The sequence below is a fragment of the Lissotriton helveticus genome, chromosome 8, assembly GCF_964261635.1.
Source record: "Lissotriton helveticus chromosome 8, aLisHel1.1, whole genome shotgun sequence".
Taxonomy (NCBI): domain Eukaryota; kingdom Metazoa; phylum Chordata; class Amphibia; order Caudata; family Salamandridae; genus Lissotriton; species Lissotriton helveticus.
This window is the reverse complement of record NC_136069.1, coordinates 831,737,856-831,759,367: the sequence shown is the minus strand read 5'-3', so window position 1 is coordinate 831,759,367 and position 21,512 is coordinate 831,737,856. Positions and strand designations below refer to the sequence as shown.

At 43.4% G+C, this 21,512-nt stretch overlaps 1 protein-coding gene across 1 annotated transcript in view; it reads left to right on the top strand.

Annotated features, from left to right (window-relative positions):
• Window positions 1-21,512, top strand: part of GLRA2 (glycine receptor alpha 2) — an 819,827-nt gene that overhangs the window by 251,757 nt on the left and 546,558 nt on the right. The window lies entirely within an intron of this gene.

Sequence of the window (21,512 nt, the reverse complement as noted above, 5' to 3'; positions counted from 1 at the left end):
ATTGTTTGAGAGACAGGAGAAGCATTGAAACGTTTTCAAATGTTTTGCAGCTCTGTAGTTTTATGACATGGAGTGTCTGAAAGTTTTTATGTGTTGAGTAAACTCCACATTTAACGCGAAGAATCAGAAGGGAATCTGCCAACAACGAATACAAAGGTAGGCCACATAACGGCTTCTACATGAGGCTAGACAGGCTCTATGTTTGAATAATTAACACTGCCCATTTTTTAACAGACCCCCGCTCCTTACACTGCTAAAACGTTGGGGTTCAAAGAAAGAAAAATTTCCGAGTTCTACAAGACAATCTTTCACAGTCCACCGCCAAAACCTGGTAGGTAGTCTGAAGTCAGAGATATTGCATTGGCTATTTGTGTAACTGGAATGGAGATGAACAATGAGATTTTTAAACACAAAACTTTATTGTTTTGTTGTTCACATCATACAGACAAAAGAAAAAAGGCCCTGATGAGATTCCAGGAACTGGTTTCCTGTAATCGAAACGCGTCGGCATACTTGGAGGCACAGGCATACTTGGAGGCACATTTGAAGGAATATTTCATTTACAAGAACTATTTGTTAGCTTTAACACCATGAAAGAGTATCATTAATTTGACTCCAATCCTTACGCTCTCCTTCCTTCCTGCCTTTCTTTTCCTCCTTTTGATTTTGTCTCTCATTTATTGAGATCAAGTACACATCAATTTAATGTGTTTTTTGTTGAGATTATGTTTTTTTGAGTTTGTGTAGATATATTGTGACAATTTTTGTTTATGAATTGGTTTGTATAGTATTGTAAATATATGTACAGTTTGTCCTATTTTTGCTAATGAGAATATATATGTAAAAAAAACTTTGAAAGTAAAAAAAGAAGTCAAAGGTATAAAATATAACTACCAGGTCGGAATTCAATAAAGAGTATTCTGAACCTTCAGTAATTGTTTTTGTTCTTTTAAAAAAAAGAGTGGTCTAGGCATTTGTGTGTTTTTTGCAATTATAAATGGTCCAGTCTTTTCCACACCCAAAAAGGACCTAACTCCTTTGGGTTACAACATTCACTGTGTCGTGGCATCCTCCCATTGAACTCTCTTGTCTGGCCCGTTGCCTCTCCGGCACTAGTGGGGTCCCCACCTATTACTAGGGAAGGGCCTTTTTGTGTCAGATCCACTTTAAACTGCAGAGGTCTCAATAGGGACATGGAGCCACCGCCAACCCTTAACCACTTTTTGTTTGTTATGACACCAATTGCCTGTGACATACACTATCAGTTACAGGCCTTTAACCACGGTTTCCTCCCATGACCTGCCAGATATCTGATGGCTTAACCCGCTGTATAACCCGCCGGAAACTGTTGTCTGTATATATAACCAATTAGGTGAGTTAGAAGCCATGCTACCTTAAATTGTTGATGCTACATTTGTTTTTAACCATAAGTTTTTTACAGTTGTCCACAGGAGGATGCCCACCATGGTGCTCACTAAGGATTTGCACTAACACTTGTTCATTTATGTTGTACTCACATGCTAGCAGCACCTGATCTAGCATGTCACAAGGAATGTACATTATTACCCATTGTTTCATTTCTATACCTGTTGTGATTTGCTCCTTTCCTCCAAATCCAGGTAGATGCAGCCCAACACAGGTATCACGCAGGAAACACCAATTTTTCTGTGAGCTAATTACACTTGAATGTATTCTAAATATTAGACACTAACCATACTGACGTAGACAGTCGATACCTTAGACACACTTTCTACTTATAGGCCCTGAAGAATCGCTAGCCATTGCACGAGAGCGAGAAACATGTCGACCGACTATAGCACACACTAAACCATGACTCATGAATTAGAAGCATAATATTCCAGCGAGTACCGGATAGTTTTGATTTTAATTAGAGCAGGGAACCCCCAGAATAAAGTCATTCCTGGTACTCCTAGCTTCATTTTAACCCACAGTTACACGTCTATGCACTTCTGGCCCGCACCCACACTTCATCTAAATGGCAGTTGGATAAAAGATCTCCGCCAAAGAGCCCCTCTTTGAGGTGACGCCTGTTGGGTATTGCACCGCCGACCCAATGAAGAGCAAGCCCAGATGATGAAGCATGACACCTGAAAGGGTGTGTGAGGGCATAACATCCAAAAAAATGGATGCCCAATCGGAGGACTCCACGAGGCCCTACAACATCCTGTACACCACAGGGACGCGTACATTCCTTAAGCTTAGGAACAGCCCAGCCTTTTTGTAATTACACTACAAATGAACAGTGTCTTAACATGTCACTGATTATGGGGAAGTACATGAGGGCCAGGGGGTTTCGATTCACCTGGCCTTCATGGACCAGTCCAGTGCTTTTGACACTGTTAGTAGGGGGAAGCTATGGACGTTGATGGGGGAAATGGGCTTTGAAGAACCCCTCATCACCCTCCTTCCTAGCGTTGTATCCTGGCCCCCTTTCTATTCCTTATGTATACAAATGGTCTAGAGGCATTCCTGATTAAACGGCAACTTGATTTTCCAAAAATAAATGGTAAACTGGTCCCCTTGCTATCATATGCCGACGATACAGACTTAATGACTTTGACAGCCACTAGCCTACAAAAAGTCTTGACCGCCTTCACCGACTTTATGTTAGTCCTGGACCTCAAAGTAAATTTTAGCAATTCATTTGTTATGGTCTGTGGCCCAAAGAAAACAAAAACCGGGAAATTCATGGTGAAGGTAAAAATTATCGAGAAGGGGCCCAGTTTTACTTACTTAGGTAATGTTTTTAACAATAAATTAAACTGGGATGGCCTCGTTATGGTAAGGGCCCAACAGACTAGTAGAATAATAAAGGGGCTTTTCCGTTTTGCCTGCAAATTGGGACACAAGCCGGTAGCAGAGATGATAACTTTATATAAATCAAAATGTTTATCTGTAGCTACCTTTTAGGCCGGGGTATGGGGTTATCATAAGAGCTACCAGATTCGGATTTTAGAAAATACATTTTTAAAAAGATTATTAATGATTCCTGGTAGCTAACCAACATTATTTTGCCATTCTGAGGTGGGCCTGGAATATGTGAAAGACAGGATAAATATTGGCCCACTCATCCTATCGGGAAAAATCTGGTCTTCAGAAGACCTAATATTTTCTAGGAGTATACTTAGGGATTGCATGAACTTGGACAATGCAATGTCACTCCCTTGGCTATCATATGTTAAGAACACCTGCTGTAAGATTGGACTAGAAGAATATTATAATAACCCAGAAATTATGCAGAACAACTGGAAAAGGTTATTAAAAGTGCATACCATATTGAAACAAGTATGTCTAACCAGGATCAGGGAATGGTGGATGGTGGGAAGCTAAATCATCAGCAATTTTACCTGTCTTTTACTTTGTATGTACAATCGCGTTTGCTGATGACTAGAGTAAGACTTGGCACATTGCATTTTTTAGTGGCCTATCCTAAACAGGTTGGTTGGTGGGAGAGACTAAACCCCTGTCCTTGCAATAATTTGTCCAAACAAAGCACAATGCACTTTATGTTGTTTTGTTCATTGTATGCAGTCCCGAGAGCACGCTTTATAAAGCTCTTATTGAAAGCCATCCGGCCTTGTTCTTATATGGAGGGCTTTGATCATCTGAGATCATTATCTACAGATACAATGTGCAGTGCAGTGCTCAGTTTTATTTGAATAGCACTTTCAATCCGAAAACGCTATGGACTGTAAAAGGAATAGAGATTTTATATTTATTGTAGGTCTTTTTATGAATTAATTAAATGTATAAATTGTGCTGTCGAAGGTTGGGATAATTATAGAACTGATTGTGTTTTGCTGGTATATTAATAGTGATTGAAGAGAATATGCTCATCCTTAGAAATGTTTTTAAATGTATTTTTATATTTTATATATATGCAAACTTTTACGATTCACAAGAATCGAATAAAGTCATTTAAACTGAACTGACACTACACTAGACAGGTAGTAATTGGGTAAATTATGATAAAGGTGTAAATGTTATCCATCATTTACTTAAGATATTCAATATTGCTCTTCCCAAAATGTCTGAGATATGTTGTGGGGTTGTGGTGTGTTCAGACCATCACCCTACATTTGCCTGCATGATTGGATGTGGAAACATTGACTTTCCACATCAAACCTCATTGGGTCCATTGGGCTTCTTGCTGTGCTCACTCTGTGAAATTCAAAGATAACTTTTAAGCCCTAACTCTTTCAAAAGTCACCAGCCGCCACTGGTCAGTGCTGACCACGCAGTAGCGGCGGTGTGCCGGTTCTTTTCCTGCAGCAGCAGTAAAGTGTTGAGCAAGCACCTTTGCCACACTTCCAAGACTACTGGACAGGGCTGGCACTACTTGGCAGAGTAGACTTACAGATGGCAGAGTCCAAGGGCAGAAGCAGGATAGCTGGAAGTTGGTTATGGCCCTGAGACTTTAGATCATGAAACTAGTCAACTAGCTCTTTAAGTCACTCTGGGGTCTGCGGGATGGGGGGGCAAGTGATGCAGGTCCAGACCTTCTCCTCCAGACCAGAAGTACAGCAGGTCAGCACAGCAAGAAAGCAGTTCTTCCAGAACAACAGTCCAGCAGAATTGCTGTCCTTCAACAGTACAGCATTCCTTCTTTCTGGCAGAGTATCCACATGTCCAGACATATACTGAAATGGCAGGGGCTGAAGTCCAGTTCTTATACCCAGTGGTGCCTTTGAGGTGGGGGGACTTCTAAAAAGGGCTTTGAAGTACACAAATATACTTCCTTCCTTCCCTGACTCCAGGCTCACTACAGAGGGTATGCAGCCCTTTGTGTGGGGACAGGACACAGACTTTTTAGGTGTAAGTGTGAGGCAGTGCCCAGCTCCTCTCTCCCATCCTCCCAGGATGGCCTATCAAGTCATACCTAAGCTCCCTTTGTATGTGGTTGTCTAGAAGGTATACACAAAGTCCAGGTGTCACCCTCCCCAGACGTGTATCAGAGACAGGTTGCAGGCACACAGGGCTAAAAGCAGATACATGCCATCTTTCTTAAAGTGGAATTTTTAAAATTGCAATGAAAAATTTGACTTTGCCATTAAAGATAAATTATCATTACAATTCCAAAGGTACTAAATATGACAGATCTACCTCTTTCCAATTGTGAATTAAGAAATATTAGATGTAACATGTAATCCCCAATGTTAACCTATGGGAGGGGTAGACCTCACAGCAGTGAAAAACACATTTGGGATTTTTTCACTACCAGGACTTGTAATACTTAAACATACATGTCCTACCTTTTAATTACACAGCACCCTGCCCCATGGGTTACCTAGGGCCTACCTTAGGGGGTGACATATATGTAATAAAATGGGAGTGTAAGACTTGGCCTGCGGTTTTAAATGGCAAGTCGACATGGTATTGTAAACTGCACACACAGGCTCTGCAGTGGCAGGTCTGACACAGGTTTAAAGGGCTACTTAAGTGGGTGGCAGAATCAGTGCTGCTGGCCCACCCGTAGCATTTAATTTACAGATCCTGGCACATTTAGTGCACTTTACTAGAGACATATAGGTAAATTAAATATCCCAATGGGTATATATATATATATATATATATATATATATATATATATATATTCACTGAAAAAACCATAGGTTAGAGACCATATATAGTTAGGAATTAGCATTTAAAAAACCTTGAAAATTCACTGAAAAAACCATAGGTTATGGACCATATATAGTTAGGAATTAGCATTTAAAAAACCTTATTTTACTCACACAAAACCATTGAAATTCCATATATAGTTAGTTGCACTAACTATATATCGCGCACCCGCAATCCACTGCTGATGATGTCACATATTACATCATTCATGACATGGTCAGTGACATCACTGATGACATCACTGATGACATCTCAAATGACATCACTGATGACAACATCCAGTGACTGTATGTTTCTGTAAAGTTAAAATATGTCTTACATATTGAAGAATGAGTGGATGTATAAGTGTCTGGATGAAGGATTTAGTAGGTGCATGACTGACTGTATAAGTGAGTGATTAAATGTGTCTCACTGAGTGCATGGGTTAGTGACTAAACTGTTTTAAATTGTGCATCATTGTGTCTGTTGTTCTGTAATCTGATGCATGTGTTGATCATTAGCTATATGACTAACTCTATGGGTTATTGATTGGTTGCCCAAGTATTTGTATGGGAGACTGAGTGTGTGTGTGGGTGTCTGGGAGGTGTATGACTCTGTGCATAGATGTGTGAGCAGTTGATTCACTAGATGTATGGGTTCAAAAGTGCATGTGGAAACAGCTGTATGGGCGGTTGACTGTGTGCATGAGTGTATTGGTGAGTGAATGGATATCTCAGTGCTACATGTCAAAGTAAGTACATATGTAAAACACAGTACATGTGAGAGTTGACATATATAAATAACTGTGCATAAGAGCCAGTGAATGTGTGAGTGGCTGTATGGATCATTGTGAACTTGTATCAGGGATTGTATAACAGAGTAAATATGTGTTAGTATATGTTTTAATAAGTAAGGTGTGTATAACTATATAGTTGAGGAAATGGAGGTGTGATTGATTCTTTGCAAGACTGACTAGGTGTGTGAGTAACTCCATGGATGAGTGACAGTCTGTGAATGTCTGTTTACACTGAGTGTATCTAAGGTTATATTAGAGTCTGAAGAGGTTCATCGTATCATCACATGAATGATGTCATCAGTGATGTGATCAGTAATGTCAAATGAGATGTCATCAGTGATGTCATCAGTGATGTCATTTGAGATGTCATCAGTGATGTCATCAGTGATGTCACTGACCATGTCATGAATGATGTAATATGTGACATCATCAGCAGTGGATTGCGGGTGCGCGATATATAGTTAGTGCAACTAACTATATATGGAATTCCAATGGTTTTGTGTGAGTAAAATAAGGTTTTTTTAAATGCTAATTCCTAACTATATATGGTCTATAACCTATGGTTTTTTCAGTGAATTTTCAAGGTTTTTTAAATGCTAATTCCTAACTATATATGGTCTCTAACCTATGGTTTTTTCAGTGAATTTCAATGGTTTTTTAATAGCAAATATCATAAGCTGTCGAATGTCAAGTACGTGGTAAGTAAAAACATTTTCGTGTTTATGCAGACTGATCTGCTTTGAATGCTGCCCCCCCCTCATTTCTATTAGGAGTACTCTCTCTTTGCAGATAGTGAAGGGTAGTTAACGCAGGCCTTTGCCCCGTTGTAATCCGTCGTGCCTGCTTCTCTCTCCATTTGATTGATTGTTATCCAAGCATTTACTGTTTTAGAATTGGTTCTCTTTGGTTCATTCTCTATTTACAAACAAGCACAGAGTCGCAATACTCTGTTTAGTCTTTGCAGATAGTGAAAAATCGTGTAAAAAAACAAAAGGGATCGAGCAAAATCAGTAGGCCACTAATGGGATCTCTTTTTGACCTCGCTAAAATAGAAACATTAGGAACAACCCCTCATGAGATATACGAAACTAGTGAGATGAACTGAACTCCACACCATGATGGCTGCAAGACAGCTCGGCTCCGCCACCCACCCCGCCCAAAATAACGATAAACTCTATGCAAATATTACAAATATATACAACACACCAGCAAAGTAACAGGGTAAAACATTTTATTAAATAACTATTTACATAACTATTTTATACTTTTTGTTGCCCGATCCGGCTAGCTCAATCGATCGAGCATGAAACTCATGCACTCTGATAGTTCAAAGTTTTGAGGAGTGCTTGTTAGACTGTCTGAAGCTTATTTGCACCTGCTACAGCTTCACTATTCTCAATGTAAGTGGGGGCTGTTTGAGGACGTGACTGCATTTGAAAACAATGTGATGCGGTGCCTCCCTGAAACGCTTGACGGAGGCCTCGGAGGGGGCGCTTGGCTCCGGCCCCCTCCCCAAGTCGTGTTGCCCTGGTGTGGCCTGAGATCGCCCCCGACATAGGTGGCCGGCTCCCGGGGTTAAGCGGAACTTTTTGCCTTTTGGTGACTCTTCCATTCTGGACCTTGTCCCACAATCCGTTTGACCTGAAGACACGCTGTAGTGGGGCGCCCCTTTACCGTTTCAGTTGCCATTCCGCCCGCTTTTGCTACACTGTTCCTCTTCCGCTATTCAGCTGTTTACCGCCCGCTCTTGCGACTACAGCGTTTCGCTCACCATGTAGTTGAGTTGCTCCCGCTCTTGCGGTGCAGCGATAGGCGGCTAGGACTCTCAAAATGGCGGCCGGCTCTTCAGATTTGGGCGTGGTCCACTAAAATGGCCCTGCGACACCTTGGAACTCGGACGCTTGTCTGCTAGGGCTTGGGCTCCATTCTCGAAAGCGTCCCCTCAGCCTTGAAGATTCTACAAAAGTCTTGGGGGCCCCCGACTCCCGCAGGCTTCTGGTGGGGAGCGGCTGCCATGATTGCTCGTGGAATGGCCACGACGGAGCTACGAGATGGTGGTGCTCTCATGCTGACGCCAGCTTCAGTCTGAAACATCCAGAAACACTGTAGACTACCAATTCGATCAGTTCCGGTAGCGCCCCAACGTGACCCGGTAGAGAAGAACTTGCCCTCCCCTCTTTGACTGATGGTTCTTGTTGCCTGTCCCTTCTGTTGTCATTTAACAGAACTATTTAGCCTGCTGAAAGGGGTTGTGTTCCGACCGCTGGTTGGTGGAGACATTTTGACTATATTCTGGACCTGCGTTGTCGCGTAATGCGTCATATGACGCGCCGCGTTAGCGCATCCGGAAGTGCTCCGATGCACGAAGCGCAGCTTCCCGGAAGCGATCCGGGGCGTGGCGCGCAGCGCGTAACGTAAGCATAACAGGTCATGTGACTTGTTAATACAACTTTTCATTGGTTCATTTTACTTTTCTTATTCTCATGATGAAAGGCTTGGTCATATGACCTAAAAATTACACTTTTTATTACTTTCGAACATTATTTTTTCTTAAACATATATGTTATAATGTTCCAGGCTAATGTACTTTCCCGGAAAATTTACAACTGTCCTGCAAGTAAAATATATTCATTTTTCGAGAAAAAGGGCGTTTCTTCGTCCCATGACGGAGCCGTTGAGCAAAAGAGGCTCGGCCTGCTGTCTTAGTCGCCGATACGCCTGAATATCAGATTCTTATCGATCACTTTATGTTGCAGGAGTAGAAAACACAACAGCCCTTGACCATTTATCTTTACTGCGTACCTGCGTATTATACCTTTTACCCTTCATGTAATTGGACTGCTTTATTTCACTTGCCTTTTACTGATTCGAAAACAGTGACTATTATTAAAAACTTTACCAATGTAAATACTACTACCATGTTTTCTTTTAAAAACCTTTATTGTGAAAATGTCAGTATACAAATACGGGCCTATAACCACGTGGGCCGGCCACGGAGCAAACTGTAATCGTATATGATGAGGAGACATTTACACTGTAGAGGAACGTAACCGGCGGGCCATTAGGTTGCAAGAACTAAGGTGTCTAACAGTTGCGGAATCGGTGGACGTACATTTTATAATTAAAAAACGACAGGGCCAGTTACAATAAAATTATCTAGATATACATTTGCGGGCAAGTACCATGGGTGACGTTAATTCGAACTTTCAATAGTACAGTAATCAATAACACATCAGAACTTAATATCAATAGGGATGTCGAAATATTCAATCAATTCTCGTCCCCGCCCGCCATGTGCTTCAAAACTGCATACGTATCTCGTGATATCAAGGTTGTGCAACCAGTACACAACAAGGAGTTACAAGTCCCATTTATTCCGGCGCCATTTTGGGCGAGGACGGGCAGGTCCAGGATATAGTCAAAATGTCTCCACCAACCATGGACTATGATGATGTTCATATGCTGTATTTATTAGAGTAACACTCATCTGTCCACATGAAATTTATTTGCCACAATTACCATAACTATATTTTTTTCCGGTTCCTCTGGAGAGTACATCGTGGCAGATGAGGCAGGTAACGTACCGGGCATTTACCTTTTTTGCATGTAGAGGAAAGGAAAAAAAATTCGAGCGTCCGAGTTCTAAGGTGTCCCAGGGCCATTTTAGTGGACCAGGCCCAAATCCAAAGAACAGGCCGCCATTTTGAGAGTCCTGTTGCAGCCGCCTGTCGCTGTAGCAGCAAGAGCGGGCTAAACTCAGCTAGACGGCGCTCCATTGAAGTAACATAGACTTGCTGAGGATCTTTCATATTTTCAACACACACCAGTGCGGCAACTTGCTAGACACCACCTCGGTGCCATCCTGATCTCGGCGCCCCACTGCAGATGAAGTGCCTCCACATGGAGGGAGAGACTCGTTTGCGCCGCCTCCCCCCCGCTTCTCAGAACTCTGAACTATGACACCACCTCGGTGCCATCCGGATCTTGGCGCCTTGTGCTAGTTCCGGCCTATTCACACATCCGTCTGCTACTGACGTCACCTCACAGGCCAACGGGGTGCCCCACGCCGACTTTCGGCACAGCATTGTAGGATGGCCACACCAGTGCGGCAACTTGCTGGACACCACCTCGGTGCCATCCGGATCTTGGCGCGTTGTGCTGCCTTCGGCCTATTCGCACATCGGTCCGCTACTGACGCCGCCTCATCTTGGGGGCGACGCACAGCATCACATTGCTTTCCAATGCAGTCAGATCCTCAAACAGCCCCCACTGACTGACGCGAACTCACAGGCCAACGGGGCGCCCCACGCTGACTTTCGGCGCAGCATTGTAGGATGGCCACACCAGTGCGGCAACTTGCTGGACACCACCTCGGTGCCATCCGGAACTTGGCGCGTTGTGCTGCCTTCGGCCTATTCGCACATCGGTCCGCTACTGACGCCGCCTTATCTTGGGGGCGACGCACAGCATCACATTGCTTTCCAATGCAGTCAGATCCTCAAACAGCCCCCACTGACTGACGCGAACTCACAGGCCAACGGGGCGCCCCACGCTGACTTTCGGCGCAGCATTGTAGGATGGCCACACCAGTGCGGCAACTTGCTGGACACCACCTCGGTGCCATCCGGATCTTGGCGCGTTGTGCTGCCTTCGGCCTATTCGCACATCGGTCCGCTACTGACACCGCCTCACGTGCCAACGGATTTTCTACGCTTTTTATAGCCCTATGCCGCATAACAGGTCATGTGACTTGTTTATAAAACTTTTCATTGGTTCATTTTACTTTTGGTTTCCTAATGATGGAAGGCTTGATCATATGACCTAAAAATACACTTTTCATTGGATTAAAACATTTTTTTTTTCCCAAACGATGAAAGCCCCACCTTGTTTCTGGATGTTTCAGACTGAAGCTGGCGTCAGCATGAAAGCACCACCATCTCGTGGCTCCGTCGTGGTCATTCCGCGAGCAATCATGGCAGCCGCTCCCCACCGGAAGCCTGCAGGAGTCGGTGGCCCCCATGACTTTTGTAGAATCTTCAAGGCTGAGGGGACGCTTTCGAGAATGGGGTCCAAGACCTAGTAGACAAGCGTCCGAGTTCCAAAGTGTCCCAGGGCCATTTCAGTGGACCAGGCCCAAAAAGGAAAGAGCCTGCCGCCATTTTGAGTGTCCTGTGGCAGCCGCCTATCGCTGCACCGCAAGAGTGGGCGCAACTCAGCTGAATGGCGGATTTTGGCACAGTGTACCAAAAGCGGGCGGAATGGCAACTGAAACGGTAAATGGGCGCCCCACTACAGCAGACGAGCCTCCACCTGGGGAGGCCCGTTCACGCCGCCTCACCCCCCCCCCGGGGCACCCCACGCCGTTATTCGGAGCAGCATTGTAGGATACCAAAACCAGTGCGGCAACTTACTGGACATCACCTGGGTGCCATCCACATCTCAGCGCGTTCTGCTGCCTTGGGACTATTCGCACAACAGACCGCTACTGACGAGGCCTCCCCCCGCACCCCCCGGGACGCCCCACAGAATGGCAACTGAAACGGTAAAGGGGCGCCCCACTACAGCAGACGAGCCTCCACCTGGGGAGGCCCGTTCACGCCGCCTCACCCCCCCCCAGGGGCGCCCCACGCCGTTATTCGGAGCAGCATTGTAGGATACCAAAACCAGTGCGGCAACTTACTGGACATCACCTGGGTGCCATCCACATCTCAGCGCGTTCTGCTGCCTTGGGACTATTCGCACAACAGACCGCTACTGACGAGGCCTCCCCCCGCACCCCCCGGGGCGCCCCGCGCTGTTTTTCGGAGGATACCAAAAACCAGTGCGGCACCCAGGTAACATCACCTGGGTGCCGTCCAGAACTCAGCACGTTGTGCTGCCTTGGGACTATTCGCACAAAACACAGCTACTGACCATTGTTGCTTCTTTTTTTAAAAAAATGTTTAAATGTATTTACTGTTTTTGTTGCGTTGTATATATTTATAAGTTATTAAAGTTTTATAATCCTACTACTTTGTTGGAGTGCTATATATTTTTAATGTGACACATAATTGTAAAAACTTTGATGTACAAAGAGGCATCCCTGGAATCTTCCGCTTCAGGCTCGGTCCCCTCCCCAATCACAATACAGGATGGTTTTCAGATAGTAGGAACGCGTGTGGTGTGACGGATCTCATCGGGTGGGGGCCTTGATCTACTGTAACTCCTTTGAAGAGGGGTGATTCTTTACAGCTGGGGCCATAAACTACATCTGCATGGCTAGGTGATAGCCTGGGACCGGCCTGGACAATCGGACACAGAGGAAGAGGAGTGTCAGAGGGTGCGGTAGTGAATAGGGCGAAAGGGAGGTGTCGGGCAGGCACAGGGTGTGATTCTCAAGGAAGAGCAGCGCAGATGGGGGGAGGTTTATTGCCCATGCATAAGACAGAGAGCGGGGGTGACCAGTGCCTGGGGGAGATGCTTGCGAGGGTGGGGACCCATGCTAAGGATCGACAGCGTGCAGAGAGTGGGTCTGGTCAAGGCATCTAAAATGGCTGCCGGGCACGACAAAAGTGTGGCATTTGAAAAAAGGCAAGATGGCGCAGACAATGTTTATCAACACTTCCTGATTTCCTTCGAATTGAACGTTAACAGACGTTATCTCTCCCACACTACCGGTCCCCCTGGGCTTAAACGCCGAGATGGTAGGGACTGCATCCCGTGGAGATAGGCCGAGACGTCACTCAGCAAAAAAAAAAAAAAAAAGTCTATAAACATACAATAAGTTAAAAGTCAATCATTCTTGTTTCCTTGTAGTACGCTCCCCAGTCCGCTTTCCGTTACGCGTACCGGGCGCACCTCACAATAAAAAACGATTTTTTTTTTTATTTTTATTTTTTTGCCCCGCGGGGCCCTTTTAAAGCCTCCACATCAAACCTAGGGGGTCAGGGAGGATCTACTATGCCCCCTTATGGTCATTTGCCCCTTCGCTTTGGCCTCCCCTTGTCTCTCGATCCTACCGAGAGACAAGATGGCGGCCGCTACGGACTGTTTGGAATGTTTACAGACACCGGAGAGCCAATCAGCTTCGTTTCGAAAAGCTCCATAACGCGAAAAGTACGCGAACCGGATCGCTGCCCGGAGCGCTGTTACAGATATATATCTTTTTTTGAACGTTAGTTTCTCAAAATCCACTGGAGCACATATATTGAGACCTAGCAAAGGCACATCGGGCTAACAGTCCCTACAATTTTGCCAAGTTTCGTGCAAATCCATTCAGCCGTTCGGGCTAAAAGTGAGGCCAACCGCCCTATGGAAATTAACATGGGAAAAACGTGTTTTGGGACCCCCCTTTTTTCTCGGCCCCCCCTTGACGAACCCCCTCCAAATTTTAAGGGGCTGCTCAGAAACAAAATGTTCCATTTTCCTGAAAATTTCAGCCAATTCCGTCCACAAACGCCACAGTTATTAGACATAGAATTTTCAAAAATCCCATAGAGAAAAAATCCTAACTATATATACCTACTGGCGACCGCCAGTAGGTAATATATATATATATATATATATATATATATATATATATATATATATATATATATATATATATATATATATATATATATATATATATATTACCTTCTGGCGGTCGCCAGTAGGTATATATAGTTAGGATTTTTTCTCTATGGGTTTTTTGAAAATTCTATGTCTAATAACTTTGGCGTTTGTGGACGGAATCGGCTGAAATTTTCAGGAAAATGGCACATTTTGTTTCTGAGCAGCCCTTGAAAATTTGGGGGGGGTTCGTCCAGTGGGGGCCGAGAAAAAAGGGGGGTCCCAAAACGTGTTTTTAACATTGAGTTTTCCATAGGGCGGTTGGCCTCACTTTTAGCCCGAACGGCTGAATGGATTTGCACGAAACTTGGCAAAATTGTAGGGACTGGTAGCCCGATGTGCCTTTTGTAGGTCTCAATATATGTGCTCCAGTGGATTTTGAGAAATTAACGTTTAAAAAAAGATATATATCTGTAACAGCGGACCGGTTAGCGCTCTGGTTCGCGGACTTTTCGCGCAACGGAGCTTTGTGAAGCGAAGCTGATTGGTTCTCCGGCGTCTGTCAACATTCCAAACAGTCCGTAGCGGCCGCCATCTTGTCTCTCGGTAGGATCGAGAGACAAGAGGAGGTCAAAACAAAGGGGGAAATAACTATAAGGGGGCATAGTAGATCCTCGCTGACCCCCTAGGTTTGATGTGGAGGTTTTAAAAGGGCCCCGCGGGGCAAAAAAAAATAATAAAAATAATAATTGAACGGCTGAATGGATTTGCACGAAACTTGGCAAAATATTAGGGACTGGTAGCCCGATGTGCCTTTGCTAGGTCTCAATATATGTGCTCCAGTGGATTTTGAGAAATTAACGTTCAAAAAAAGATATATATCTGTAACAGCGCTCTGCTTCGCGTAACGGAGGTTTGCGAAGCTGATTGGTCATTCTGTCACTGGGCTATAGTTGGGCTACATCTGGCTGATATTTGGGCTACATTTGTTTTTTTGTGTGTCTGGCGGCCATCTTTGGGCTACATTGGGCTACATTGGGCTTCATTGGGCTACATTCGGCTAATTAGCAAATAGCTCATCGCAAACTAGGAATGGTAAAGAATCGCTATTTATTCCTTAAAGTTCGCTATTTAGGAAATGCAAATAACTTTGATGATACATATGGCGGTTCATCTCTAACAAGATAAGAAGCATAGGGATAGATTTATGATGACTGGCGCATCACCAGGGATGTGTTAGTCATTCTGTGCCGCTGTTCCGTCACCTATGGTGTGCTGCATTTACAATGCGGCGCATCACGGGGCAAAAACAGCACAGATGCGTGATGTATCTGTGCCGTAAAGGTGGCGCATTGCTGGAGTTGTATCGCAAGTGTGATGAAGCTCCAGCAAGGGTCGGGGGTGCCCCTGTCGCAGGGTTTCTGTTCTCACACAGAACTGTGGACAGAGGATTGGAACCTCGGCGAATTAGGGTGTCCCAAAACTCACGTTAGTAATCAAAAACTATTTAGCAAGCTAGGTACAGTGTCACATTGGATATAACAAACTCTCAATGTTTAGACAATCCAGAATATGAACTTATAGTACCTCAGGATACGTGGAACTCATGAACAGTCGGTCGTTATATATTTCTTAGAAACCAGAACATGGAGTTAAGAAGAACACATGTGTATTTGAAATGTTTATTTACTAATGCCGTCTTCTCAGGCGTAGTACCTTAGATAATAAAAGTACACATATTATCAGTAGCAAAATTACCAGCATAGTTACTAGTACATAAAAAGTGAATGGTGATAGTATGTTAACATGCTGTAAATGAATAAGAGTTAGCAACACTTATAAGCAGCCGCGGGCCGTGGAGGGAGTTACGGTGAGGCAGGGAGGCGGGGAGGGGGAGAAGCAGGGTGGAGAATACAAGTACACATATTATCAGTAGCAAAATTACCAGCATAGTTACTAGTACATAAAAAGCGAATGGTGACAGTATGTTAACATGCTGTAAATGAATAAGAGTTAGCAACACTTATAAGCAGCCGCGGGCCGTGGAGGGAGTTACGGTGGGGCAGGGAGGCGGGGAGGGGGAGGGGCAAGGTAGAGAGGGCTCCACCCTGCTTCTCCCCCTCCCCGCCTCCCTGCCTCACCGTAACTCCCTCCACGGCCCGCGGCTGCTTATATCTCACCCTCCCTAATACACATATTATATTATTTGCTAAGAAGGTCTCTTTGTGTTGGTTTAGGGCGTGCCCATACTTTAGTGTCTTAGATTTGAAGGAATCACATCAGCATACACCAGCTCTCTCTTCATGTGAACCGCATCAACTGTTGTGTATGTGTGTTCGGCAAAGCAATATAAAACCCGCCTCATGCCCAGAATTGGCAGAAGTTGCACTTATGTTATGAGTATGAAGTCGTGGAGATCAGACCTCATAACAATTCTGTATCGTGTTGTTCTTGAAACTTTAGCACTCGCTGTACAGATATAGTTTAACAAGTAAAGCAGATAGTAGACCAATAACATATTATTCTCATGTAAACCACGATGAACTACTAGGTGGAAAGCTAAAGCAACAACTAAATGTCGTGTGCAGAAGTTGCAAAAAAGGAAAAATGGCGTTTAAACCGGTAATGAGCCCATGCTAACTTAACACGGTGTAAAGATATCCAGGACCTAGATGACACCTCCCCATGATCCGGAAACGAACTGAATAAGATAATAGAAGTGCCATCTCATGAGAGCAGATTGCAAGTTTATATGTGGACGGTCCGCAAGGTAAAGCATTAAAAACTAGGAAAATTCAATGCTAAAGAAAAATAAAACAGCCAAGTACTTTATCGAGTCTTAAGCCAATAGGCAAGGTAAATAATAAAAACTTGACAATTAAGTCAATGAATTGTCAATGAAATGCTAGTACTCAGCATATGAAACATGAAAAAGGTCTATGACATAACTGTGTATGCAAAATAAGCTGCAACAGCCTCCAACAGGAAGTCACCGTCTTCATCCGAAAACAGTTCAGCCATCCAATTTAAAAGCGGAAAAGAACATACGTGCTCTCCCAGCACCGGATCCTCTATCACCATCAGAGGACAGCTCGGTGGGTTTTCAAGAAAGCTGTGTTCCAAGAAAGACTGTGCTGCCGCCAGTAAATTCCAGGGACCAAGTAGTCCATGCATCAATGCCACAGCCATAATCCTTTCGCCAGGACAAACCAACTCGTGAGTAATGATAGGAGTCATCAGCTGATTAAAGTCGACGTCAGGAGAAACCGGTCCGCAGAGACACAAATCAATGGCCCAATCGAAATCACAGGTCAGGCAGTGAAATACAGGCTGGACACAGGTGAAGTAGGAGAACCGAAAAGATAATCCATATGCCGTGCTTAATATCGCCAACGGCATTGTGCCATAATATTCTAGCATGCGATTGCGGAACAGTGTCAGCAGCTGCAGGGTCGGAGGTTGCATAGGAGGGACATCCATATTTAAAAATGTAAAAAAGCACAAGAGCGTCCGCTGGTAATGCAAGTAAAAATGCAATCCACGAACCAGAGTGGAGAAAATGGAATGAAAGGGAGCAGGGATGACTCCAAAGATTTTCTCAAATGAAGTCACGAGACCACTGGTAACAACTTTAAAAAAGTGTGCCAGGGATTTTGTGGAGGATGCGTTAAAGATAGTCGGAAACATGTTGCTGAAATTGAAAGGCAAACCTGTGTACGGGTGTTCGCTATGTGAAGTACGAAAGTTTCACGGGCCGAACTCAAGGCCACCTCTCTCTGAGACAAAAGAGCTCTTATTCTTGTCATGCCGTTGAAACGTGTCCCAAGGTTGGTATTTGTGGCCAGATTGAAAACTCCCTATGTTCATGTGTGGGAGGAAATAGAACATTTCTGCAGCAAATAACCCGTTCACTTACTGTTACGATAAAAGGAATACTTTTAATTAACTCAGAACAATCTTCATTATTGAGCATCAAATAACTACCATTTTCCAACAACTTGAACGTGGGGATGATAGCAGGAACTGGCGTGCCTTGCAACACGCAAGCCATATTTGGTCGGTGTTTGTTGCATGAATCGTGTAACTGTATGTGCCTACACATTAGTGAATGATCTGGCGTCTCAGTGCATTCCTCTCCATTCAGATAAACTTCTTGATCATCTTTGAAACATCTGTATGTGTATGGAAGCGACCAGACCTCATGAACAAAAGCACTACCTAAAGGTTCATAAAGACCTATTGGTATATATTTCATACAATTTGAAAACTTATATAAAGCAAAAGGCAGCGTTATTAAACCGTGGATAAGGCATGTTGCCAAAAAACCCGCAATCCTCTGCTGATGATGTCACTGAGCATGTCATGAATGATGTAATATGTGACATCATCAGTAGTGGATTATGGGTAATAGTATCTCTAGTTTACTCCCCTATAGCTGTCTTTCTTTTAACATAAGTGTGTGTTTCCTTCCCTTATACTTACTGTTTTTGGTTCGCTTCCAGTTCGCGTACCAGCGAGCGAACTAGGAAGCGAACTAAGAGAAATAGAGGTTGGCACAGTTCCAAATATTGTACCAATTTTTTAATAACGGGGAGGTAGTTCTGAAAAGAACTTTTTTTTTTATTTTTCTGAACATTTTTTTAATGTTTTTGAATTTTTCGGAACAGTTTTATATTTTTTTGGGTTTTTCTTGGAGGGGGCAATGAAAACGATTCATTGTAAAGGGCTCAACAGGAGCAACAAAACAAAAAAAAGAAGTATTTATTATTTTGGGCGTTTCGGACAAACTTGCATATGATAGTCAATAGCTCTGTTGATCAGAGTGATGCTTCTTTCTCCGTAGGAAATGAATCCATCGCAAAATACGCAGGTGTGTTTTACTTCACCAAATCTCATTTGTATATTTGGCACCATCTCCCTGCCCTCTGGTCCCGTTACTTCCGGTACAACAGATCTTCTGGCCATAATAGGGAGATTATCTAGGTCGTTCCGAAACTGTGCAGCACTGTTGTTGTTAGGATGCCACCTAGTCATATGGCGATGCATTGTGTAGTTTCCGAAACTGTATTTTTTGTCGGTCCCTCTGGACAGTCTATCTTGACATATAAGGCAAGTTACGTATCTTGCATTTACTTTTTTCTGACCTTTGGGAATTTTAAAAAATTGCCAAATGAAGTTTTCTTTCCGGTGAGACGTCTTGGGCTGCTCAGGCAAAAACTGCCTCTCTTCGTGCTCGTCCTCCTGTTCCTCTTCTTCTTCTTCTTGTTGAATTACAACTTGAGCAGGTGGTCCTCTCTTCCTTGGAGGTGGTGGAGGTGGTGGGGAAGCACCAGCTGAAGCTACTAAAGAAGCCATTGCTCAGTGATCACAAAGGGTCTTTCTCTCACAATGATGAAAGTCAGAGTGAGGAAAGAAGGAGGGATTTTCATCATTTGGGAAAAACAAGAGTTCTCAACCAATCAAAAGTGTTCATTTTAGATTATATGACCTAGTCTTACATCATTAGGAAACCAAAAGTGAAATGAACCAATGAAAAGTGTTATTACCAAGTCACATGACTTGCTGTGTTTACGTTAAGCGCTTTGCAGGGCCTCCCGGTTTGCTTCCAGAAACCTGCGCTTTGGCACTCGCTTCGCGTACCAGTTCGCTAACGTAGCACGTCATATGACGTATCACGCGACAACGTGGAACGTCATGCGGACGGGAGGCGTCACGATGTTGTTTTCTAACGCGGCACTTGCGGTAAAGAAACGTTTACCGGCTCGCGGTCTATTTCGCGGCATCAAGGTCAGCTAACGGGAAGCTTCCCGATTCGCGAAGCGGGAACGAAGAAAAAAAAATATTTAAAAAAAAAATTATTCATAAACATATAAAATATATTTTTGGATTTAAAGAAGAATACATTTTACAGCTACAGATATTAGCTGTTAAAAAACCAATGAAATTCACAGAAAAAACCATAGGTTATAGACCATATATAGTTAGGAATTAGCATTTACAAAACCTTGAAAATTCACTGAAAAAACCATAGGTTATAGACCATATATAGTTAGGAATTAGCATTTAGAAAACCTTATTTTACTCACACAAAACCATTGAAATTCCATATATAGTTAGTTGCACTAACTATATATCGCGCACCCGCAATCCACTGCTGATGATGTCACATATTACATCATTCATGACATGGTCAGTGACATCACTGATGACATCACTGATGACATCTCAAATGACATCACTGATGACAACATCCAGTGACTGTATGTTTCTGTAAAGTTAAAATATGTCTTAGATATTGAAGAATGAGTGGATGTATAAGTGTCTGGATGAAGGATTTAGTAGGTGCGTGACTGACTGTATGAGTGAGTGATTAAATGTGTCTCACTGAATGCATGGGTTAGTGACTAAACTGTCTTAATTTGTGCATCATTATGTCTGTTGTGATGTAAACTGCTGCATGTGTTGATCATTAGCTATACGAGAGGCTATATGTGTTATTAATTGGTTGCCCAAGTATTTCTATGGGAGATTGAGTTTGTGTGGGGGTGGCTGGGAGGTGTGTGACTCTGTGCATAGATGTGTGAGCAGTTGATTCACTAGGTGTATGAGTTCAAGAGTGCATGTGGAAAAAGCTACATGGGCGGTTGACTGTGTGCATGAGTGTATTGATGAGTGAATGGATATCTCAATGCTACATGTCATAGTAAGTACATATGTAAAACACAGTACATGTGAGAGTTGGCATATATAAATAACTGTGCATGAGAGCCACTGAATGTGTGAGTGGCTGTATGGATCATTGTGAACTTGTATCAGGGATTGTATAAGAGAGTAAATATGTGTTAGTATATGTTTGAATAAGTAAGGTGTGTATAACTGTATAGTTGAGGAAATGGAGGTGAGATTGTTTCTTTGCATGACTGACTAGGTGTGTGAGTAACTCCATGGATGAGTGACAGTGTGTGAGTGTCTGTATACACTGAGTGTATCTAAGGTTATATTAGAGTCTGAAGAGGTTTATTGTATTAGCACAAGAATGATGTCAAATGAGATGTCATCAGTGATGTCATCAGTGATGTCATTTGAGATGTCATCAGTGATGTCATCAGTGATGTCACTGACCATGTCATGAATGATGTAATATGTGACATCATCAGCAGTGGATTGCGGGTGCGCGATATATAGTTAGTGCAACTAACTATATATGGAATTTCAATGGTTTTGTGTGAGTAAAATAAGGTTTTCTAAATGCTAATTCCTAACTATATATGGTCTATAACCTATGGTTTTTTCAGTGAATATATATATCAATCAAAACATGTTCAGGGGAGTGAGCACTAGCACTTTAGCATTGCTCAGTAGTGGTGATGTGTGCAGAATTCTAAGGCCAGGAAAAGCAAAATCAGCTAATTTTGGAGGCAAGACGGCAAAAAGTCTGGGATAAGACCACCCTAAGGTTGACAGGTCTAACACAGGCTGCAGGCACCACATGGTGAGGACAAGAAAATGGCAAATTTCTAAAAGTAATACACATAAGAGTGGGGAACCCTATATTAGACCCTTG